The sequence below is a fragment of the Dermochelys coriacea genome, chromosome 1 (assembly GCF_009764565.3).
Source record: "Dermochelys coriacea isolate rDerCor1 chromosome 1, rDerCor1.pri.v4, whole genome shotgun sequence".
In the NCBI taxonomy this organism is placed as follows: Eukaryota; Metazoa; Chordata; order Testudines; family Dermochelyidae; genus Dermochelys; species Dermochelys coriacea.
This window is the reverse complement of record NC_050068.2, coordinates 102,003,637-102,012,772: the sequence shown is the minus strand read 5'-3', so window position 1 is coordinate 102,012,772 and position 9,136 is coordinate 102,003,637.

The following is a 9,136-nucleotide window of genomic DNA, read 5'->3' as shown; positions in this document are numbered from 1 at the left end:
TATGTGCAATATGGATAGTTCGGGGCCCAATCCTATTCCAATTGATATTGATAGGAGCTTTTTACTGTTAGCTACAGAAGCAGCAGAATATCATACTCTGTATATGCACCAGGGCTGGGTTAAGACATGTACACAATAGATTCATGCCTATATCCCTGGCTTCTGAAGCCATGTGATAATATCAGAATCTCAGCTTTCTTTAAAAATATTTATAGTACTCAGGGCAGTGATGAAAAACTAAATGTTCATTTTTCCCTTTTTATTTTCAACTCATTTCACCCTGATCTTTCCAGCCTTTGTCTGGCAGTAAAGTTACTATCATATTATAGTTAAATGAAACAAGACTTTTTGATTTTCATGAACACTCTGTGCAGACATAGTACTCAAATACTGTCTAGATGGGCTGACTTGCCCTTGCTGTGCATTTTTCTAACAGGGTTTTGCCTCAGGGAGGAGAGAGGGCTTTTTGTAAGTGACCAGGAACAGTAATTTTCAATTGTCATTTTCTTTTTCTTTGGATGTCTTCAAATATCTCAGACACTGAACAACGAATAAATACAAATAAAAATTTGCCTAAGAACAAGAGTGATTTTGTTTTTACAACAGAAAAACTCGCAGAGCATAATCACTGTTCTCTGTATTTTCTCGGAAATATGTGTAGTGGAAGCTCTCAGTTGCAATGTCTTTTCTGCTTTGACATTTTAAAAATTTTAATAAGATCTTTATGGGACATTACCCGCATCCTTCCACCGACGCACAAATTATCCTGGAGATACAGTACCCGTGTTGCCTTTTGTATGTGGTGTCTTTCCGTTAGTGTAATTTTTTTGTGTTTCTTATTTTAATTGTCAAATTCATAAATAATAGAGCTGCATGAGTGGTTCTGAATGAATAATGGATTTGATGAATTTTGCCTCTTTTTCTGTTTGTGAATTGATAGGAAATTTTCTCTGAACTTCCAGCACTTTTTAGTTGCCCATGCCTTTTCCAAAACAATGGTTATTGGTTCAGTGATTGATTAGCTATTGGCTCCATTATTACTGTATTCTGGGATGCATTTCATTCAAACTAGCTAATTTATATGTGCTCAAATATTCCAAGCATTCTTTTACTTTCTCATTAGCTCATTTTAGAAGATGTTCATTACTTCCTAATTATCCACACAGCTTTTATTTAGCTTTATGAAGAAAGATTTAAAATAGGAGCTTGGTATTTCAGCCGTTACTAAGACATTGTTAAATTAATCCCTCATCTCGTTTATTAATTATGCCTGCTTTCTTTTTAGTACTTTTTATTTTTTATATTTGTAAAATCCCTTAATCCCTTCAAAGAGTATCAAAATTATCTCCTTTTTGAACATAAAACACCACCCAAACACCTCTTCTTCCCTTTCCATCTGTCATCTACTGTTTTTTACCCAATTTCAGTAACGTTAGGTATGAGACTCCTCCAACCAAGTTTGTTAAATTCATGGGATCAGTATCTCCATGTAGTGATACTTTTAATTCTTCTTTGAGTTTGTATATATCCAATGTAGTACATTAGTATCACAAAAGTGGTAAAATATTAAACTAATAGCAATTGAAATATCTGAATTTGGAACTTCAAAAGGAGTTAACAACCATTGCATATACACTTAAATATCAAGTCTAACTAATTGGTTAGGATAATAGATGACTTTATATTTGCAGGCAGCTGTTGGACGTGTGAGACTTTGTATTTAGGAGAGAGCATCATTACATTCCTGTAGAAATCCTGTGATGTTGCAGAGCTGCTGAGAAACCTGCCTAATTCCAGGACAAAGCCACAGGCATTGGTTCTTGTGTGGTTTTTGATTTATACTCGACTCAAGCAGCTGGGGACAAAAGTCCTAAGAGGATAATAAGCAGTCTTAGCAAATAATTTAATGTCTCTGGGGAGGAATTAAATTCCTCAGCCACAGAGCAGTTGGAACTGTGTGTGTGTGTGTGTCTGAATCTTGGAATGCAAAGCTGTTGTTTGAGGCTTATCCGTTGTAAAATCGCAGTATAATGGATAATACTGCTTTATGGAAAACTGGGAAGGTAATTTTAAGGAGGATTTTCAGCTTAGCCTTAAAATGCTTTGTGGCTTATATCCAACAAGAAACGCACAACATAAACACTTTTCTGAAACTGATCCATTATTTTAGGAATAGCTGTGGCTGGGGAAAAAATACATGAAACATACTTGCACATACACACATTCTGTCACACACATTCGCAATAAAGGGCCAGGATTTTTTTAAGACATTTCAGAAATCTGTTCAGGCCTCTGCTGGCCAATGCCTCCATTCTTCTGATGTTTATTGACTGCCGGGATAGAGGTCCTTTAGCTTGCAAAGGATGCAAAATTGGATTTATCTGTGTAAATGTTTACTGTCAGAGAACAAAACCCATTGAACCTTGGCTGGTGCTGCACACACCTTAAAAGACTTTTTCTGTAAAGATGAGTTTGAACACATTTCAGATTATTAATAATTATTTTTAAATAGTGGCTACAGGAAAGGGCTGGAATGCAGAAGCAATGCTTGGAGTAGTGGTGGGATTAGGAAAGGGTGTTTATGGGAAAATCATAGAACTGGAAGGGATCTCAAGAGGTCATCTAGTCCAGCCCCTGCACTTGTGGCAGGACTAAGTATTATCTAGATGATCCCTGACAGGTGTTTGTCTAACCTGCTTTTAAAAATCTCCAATGATGGAGACTCCACAACCTCCCTAGGCAATTTATTCTAGTGCTTAACCATCCTGAAAGATAGGAAGTTTTTCCTAAGTCCAACCTAAACCTCTCTTGTTGCAATTTAAGCCCATTGCTTCTTGTCCTATCCTCAGAGATTAAGAAAAACAATTTTTCTCCCTCCTCCTTGTAACAACCTTTTATGTACTTGAAAACTGTTCTCATGTCCCCTCTCAGTCATCGCTTTTCCAGACTAAACAAACCCAATTTTTTCAATCTTCCCTCATAGATCATGTTTTCTAGACCTTTAATCATTTTTGTTGCTCTTCTCTTGGCTCTCCAATTTGTACACATCCTTCCTGAAATGTGGCGCCCAGAACTGGACACAATACTCCAGCTGAGGCCTAATCAGCATGGAGTAGAGCGGAAGAATTACTTCTCGTGTCTTGCTTACAACTCTCCTGCTGATACAGAAGAGAGGAAGGAGACGGTTGTGATGGATTAGTATATATCTGTATCAATTTGCAAACTCCATTCTCTTTTGTGAACATAGTATTACCAGCCCCAAAGGTTCAAAAATCATGAGTCAGACCCTCCCCAAATCTCTCACACACACACACAATATTTGTTTGTATGTGTACATATATGTGTGTGTGTGTGTGTATTAATTGTGTATTTTTTGGCCTGGCTTTTGAACTCCTTTTTTCTACCCCTAATGTATGTGAGACAATTAGTGGTGCCAGTGCTCCCAAATTTATAGAGGAGCGAGCAAACAGGAACAGCAAATGGGAGAGTTTTGCGAGGGAGTTCTCCAGGTGAAGAAGGGAGCACCTATATGCCTTTTGGGTGAGTTTGTTGTCTGTCAGTTTCTTTGTTGCTGTGTGCTTGCTTGCCGTGTGTCTGCTTAATTGAAGTTTATAGTGTGTCTGTTTGGGGTGCGGGTGAGGGGCTGTGTTCTGAGACTAGCACCCTGCTTGGTAAGACTGAGAGCTTCCTAATGAGGCTCTAGTTTGCCAGCCTTTGATCCCTAATCCCTTTGGGATCCCTTGACAAGGGGGTGGGGCTAACTCAGGGAGAACAGGGGTATAAAAAGTTAGCTTGTAAACAACCAGAGAAGCTAGCAAATGAGATTTTTGCAAGGGAGTTTAGAGAGGGAGCATGAGAGCCAGTTAACCCTAATAAACATTCTCTAAACTTTGGCCAATATCCCCCACCCCCAAGGGAAAAAAACCCCATAGAGACCAAAAAACAAAATATCGGCAAGAATAAAAATAATACAGGCAGAAATCCAGCAGCAGAGTGGGGGCTATTCAGTTTATTGCACTGAATGCAGCATGTATGGTTACCTGCCTTGTGGGCAGGGGGCAGATGTTTGCATTGGTTGCAAGCAATTCATGGCCCTCAGAAACCAAATATGGCTCTTGAGACCAGTGTGGTTAAATTGGAGGAGCTAAGGGAGACAGAAGTACCTAGATGACACTTTCCAGGACACAGCAGAGTGGCCCACACCCAGTCTGATAATCTCATGCTGTTTAGGAGGATGAAAGTCTCAGGGAAGGAGACCATCAAGCTGGAGTGGAGGGAAATGATCCCAAGGGACCCTCCTTCCAAATGATGTCATGGTGACCTCTCACACTGAGGGAACCCAGTTATTAGGAAGAGACAGGTAACAATAATGGGGGATTCAATTATTAAAAATATAGACCAGGGGTTGGCAACCTATGGCAAGCATACCAAAGATGGCACGCGAGCCAGTTTTTAATGGCACACTGCTGCCTGCCGGGTCCAAGCCACTGGCCCTGCTCAGCCTGCTGCCGAACCCAGGCCAGGACCCCGGCAGGCAGCAGCATGCCATTAAAAATCCTGCCCGCCCCGGCCTGCTCTTCTCCGTCCTCCCCCCCGCGGGGGCAGGGTGAAGAAGCTTGGTCCTGCTGGCTACTGCTGCAGGGCTGGCAAGCTCCCCCTCCCCGCCTCTTCCCCCAGCGTGCTGGGTTCCTGCCCCTCCTCCTCTCCCTGCCGCCGATCAGCTGATGGCCCTTGCATGGGAGCGGGAGAAGCGGAGCAATAGCGCGCGCTTGCTGCTCCAGAGAGGAGTTGGAGAAGAGGTGGGGATGGGGCTGTGGGGATGGGGGGTGGAATCAGGGCATATCCCCTCCAGCCCCCTGCCATAAGCTGCTCTGGGCAGGGGGCTGGGAGCACCCCCATGATCCTAGCCCACACCCCCAGCCCTCTGCCCTGACCCCTGCATCCCCCACACACCCCAGCCTCCTGCCCTGACCCCTGCACCCCCCCACAACCCCAACCCTGACCCCTGCACCCCCCACACACACCCAGACTCTGTCCTGACCCCTGCATCCCCCCAGCCCTGACTCTAGCACCCCCCACACATATCCAGCCCCCCGCATGCCATGCCCTGACTCCTGACCCCCCCACACGCCCTCTGCCCTGACTCCTGCACCCTCCTCACACACTCCCAGCCCTCTGCCCTGACCCCTGCACCCCCCACGACCCCAGCCTTGGCTCCAGCACCCCCCACACATACCCAGCTCCCCCATGCCCTGACTCCTGCACTCTCCTCACACACCCCCAGTCCCCTGCCCTGATTCCTGCACCCCACACGTACCCAGCCCCCCCACACCCTGTGCTCTGACTCTTGCATTCCCCACATTCTCACCCCCACCGAGAGCACCAAATGGGAGCTCCTGCACCCCTCCCCCATTCCAACCTGCACCCCTAGCACCACATGGGAGCTGTCCAGGTAAGCACTCCACACCCAAACCTCCTGCCCCAACCCTGAGTCCCCTCCTGTAGCTCCTGGCCAGACCCTACTCCCCAACCCTCAGCCTGCTCCTTCACCCCCAGCCCTGTGCTCAGTGCACTCTCACCCTCAGCTCAGTGCCGAGAGAGAGGAAGTGAATGGGACAGAACCAGGAAGAAGGTAGGTACCCACTCTATGTGGGCAGGGCTGGCATCCCAGACTGGCAGCAGGCTGAGCGGAGCCGGCAGCAGGGACCCTGGCTGGCAGGAGCTGGCGGACGGAACCCTAGACTGGCAGCGGGCTGCCCCGATATAGATAGTTGGGTTAGTGATGTCCGGGAGAATAGCATGGTTTATTGCCTGCAAGTAACAAAGGTTGTGGACCTCCCGAGACATCAAGAGAGGCTTATGTGCAGTGCTGGAGAGAAACTGGTGGTTGTGGTACATGAAGGTGAAATTCAATTTTGATAAATGTAATGTAATGCACAATGGAAAACATAATCCTGATAATGCATACAAAATGTTGAGCTCTAAATTAGCTGCTACCACTCAAGAAAGAGATCTGGGAGTCATTGTGGCTAATTCTCTGAAAACATCCACTCAAAGAGCAGCAGCAGTCCAAAAAGTGAACAGTGTTAGAAACTATTAGAAAAGGGATAGATAATAAGAGAGAATATATTTTAATGCTACTCTGTAAATCCATAGTATACCCAGATCTTGAATACTGCATGTGGTTCTGGTTGCACCACCTCAAAAATGATATGTTGGAATTGGAAAAAGTACAGAGAAGGTCAACAAAAATGATTAGAGGTATGGAACAGCTTCCATATGAAAAGAAATTTAAAAGACTAGGACTGTTCGGCTTGGAAAAGAGATGACTAAGGGCGGGGGGGAGGGAATATGATAGATGTCCATAAAATCATGACTGGTGTGGAGAAAGTGAATAAGAAAGTGTTATTTACCCCTTTTCATAACACACCAACCAGGGGTCACCCAATTAAATCAATGAGCAACAGATTTAAAACAAACAAAGAGAAGTACTTCTTCACACAATGCACAACCAACTTGTGGAACTTGTCATCAGGGGATGTTGTGAAGGCCAAAAGTATAACTGGGATCAAAAAAGAATTAGGTAAGTATATCGAGGATAGGTCCATCAATGGCTATTATCCAAGATGGTGAGGAATACAACCCCATGCTCTGGATGTCCTTAAATCTCTGACTGCCAATAGTTGGGACTGGTCAACAGGGGATGGATCACTCAATAAATTATCCTGTTCTGTTCACTGTCTCTGAAGCATCTGGCACCAGGCACTATTGAAATACAAGATATTGGGCTAAATGAATCATTGTTCTGACCTTATATGGCTATTCTTATATTCTTATGAGTAAGGAGCTCTCACCCCAAATCTCGCTGTTCCTAAACACCCAAATCAGTTTTGTTCCCCAGCCCTCATATGAGTTCTACCTATTCCCCAGCTCCCTCATCAGTTCTGCTGCCATATCTGCCACTCCCTTAGGCCCCCATCAATTCTGCCCTCACATCTATTCTGCACCACAGCCTCATCTCAATTCCTTTTGCAGCTAGAGGGGATTCTTCAAGCCTCTTTCTCAGGTCTGAAAGGGCTGCAGCAAGAGGGGAGGAGGGTTGCCATGAGCTGCTGTGCTCTTTCTGCTCTCCTCCCATAAGAATGGTGTCAGCTCCAGAGGGGAGAGAGGAAAGAGGTCTGCTTGCTTCCTGCAGCATCTCTGATTGGCTGTTCTTTCCTAGGAGGTGGGCAAATGGGGAAGGCAGCCAATCAGAGGGGGATTTCCCCCAGGCAGGGATGAAATTCATGACAGAGCTGCAGTTTCTCCTTTCATGGTGAGGGTGGCTACAGCCCTCTCAGGAATCTAGTGATTCATGGGGAAAAAATTATGTAGGTTGGCAGCATTTGAATGCAATTTTGATTGTAATCTGTACTGGACCCTTCACTTTTGCGCCGTAGCCTCCATCTTGGGCTGAGACATCCAGGAGGTTTTGGAAAAAGCTCTTACACAGAGTAGACAGGCTAAAAATTGGAAGTCATCAACCTTGTGATCCTCCATTCAAATGTGTTGGCCTAGAATAGGCTGGCTGCAGCCAGTGGCACCAATTCAAGTATTTCTAGTGCGGGGGAGGAATTCCAATCCTTGCTCCACAAACTCTGCCATCCTACCCATTGGGAACCCACATCTCCCTCAGCCATGGAATCTTCCCTCACTCTTACCCACACAGTGCATGAGCTGGTGCTGCTAGGAATTGAGTTCTTGATAAACTCCCCTGTGCACCACCACAGGAACAGACTCCCTATGTGCCAGGTTTCAACAACATTTGGCCCAGCCACCCCTCCATCAGGACAGAAGGGCGGCTGGGCCAAATTTTTGTAGTGCTGGGACACTATGCTCTAGGTTGCAGCAACACTCTCTGAAATTTGGTCTGTCTGTAGGGCGGGCTAGCCAGGTCAAATTATAGTGGCGATGCAACCACACAGCTGAAGCGACACTCTGGAGTACTGCAGCAATAGCCATACTAGTTTAGTATGGGACCATTGCTTAAAAGTGGTCAGGCTGTCCCCGTCTCCCCTTACCCACTCCGTGGGCTATGGAACTTTGAGAAAATGCAAAAACCTTGAGGAGGGGGACATGCTCCCCACCTCTGAATTGATGCCAATGGCTGCAGCCCAGGGGAACTAGTTTTCCCAGTTTGTCTCTAAGGTGCTAGGACTTTAGCCACCTGACTAGGGATTTGAAACTAGTCAGCAGGTCACATGATAGAGGGGGCAAAAACTCTATTTAAGAACAAGAGCTGCTCTCCTCTATTGTCCCACTGGTTGAATGTTGCCAAGAATCAGAAGGACAACAGAAGGGGCCTGCCCACCTCAAAAACAGGACCCAAAGTGAACCCAGCCCCAAAGGACAGAGTGTATAGGTTTTTTATTTTTTATCTAAAGATCAATAACAGATGCATACTTTGAGGCTAAAAGTTAGTTTTAGAACTCCTGCACAAAGCTTAAGTGTTTCTTGCTTTACTGCCATGTTTCCCTGAAGAGATTAAACATAAGAGGTTCCACAGCATTAGCTACTGGGCCAGGTGTAAAGGGGACTGAGGCACTGGTTCCAGAGTTTAAGCAGCCAGATTGCAGAGACCCATTACCAAAGGCACAATCTAGGCAAAGCAAGAGACTCAAGGCAAGGAACAATGATCGGTCACTGCCCTGATCCATGTGGCCTTAGAAACACGTAGGATCCAGTAATTGGATCCAAACACAACAGACTGGTGTCAGTCCACAAAGGGGAGCTGTCAGGATTCCTTCCCCACTCTGAATTCTGGGGTACACATGTGGAGACCCACATGAAAGACCCCCCTAAGTTTATTCTTACTAGCTTAGGTTAAAACTTCCCCAAGGCACAGATTTCTTTCTTGCCTTGGGATCGCTGCTACCAACAAGTGATTTAACAAACAATCAGGGAAAGGACAATTTGGAGTCCTATTCCCCGCAAAATATTCCCCCAAGCCTACACCCCCTTTCCTGGGGAAGGCTTGAGCATATAGCCTCACCAGTTGATTACAAAGGGACTATAGACCCAAACCCCTGGGTCTTAGAACAATGGAAAAATCAGTCAGGTTCTTAAAAAGAAGGATTTTATTTAAAGAGAAAAAGGT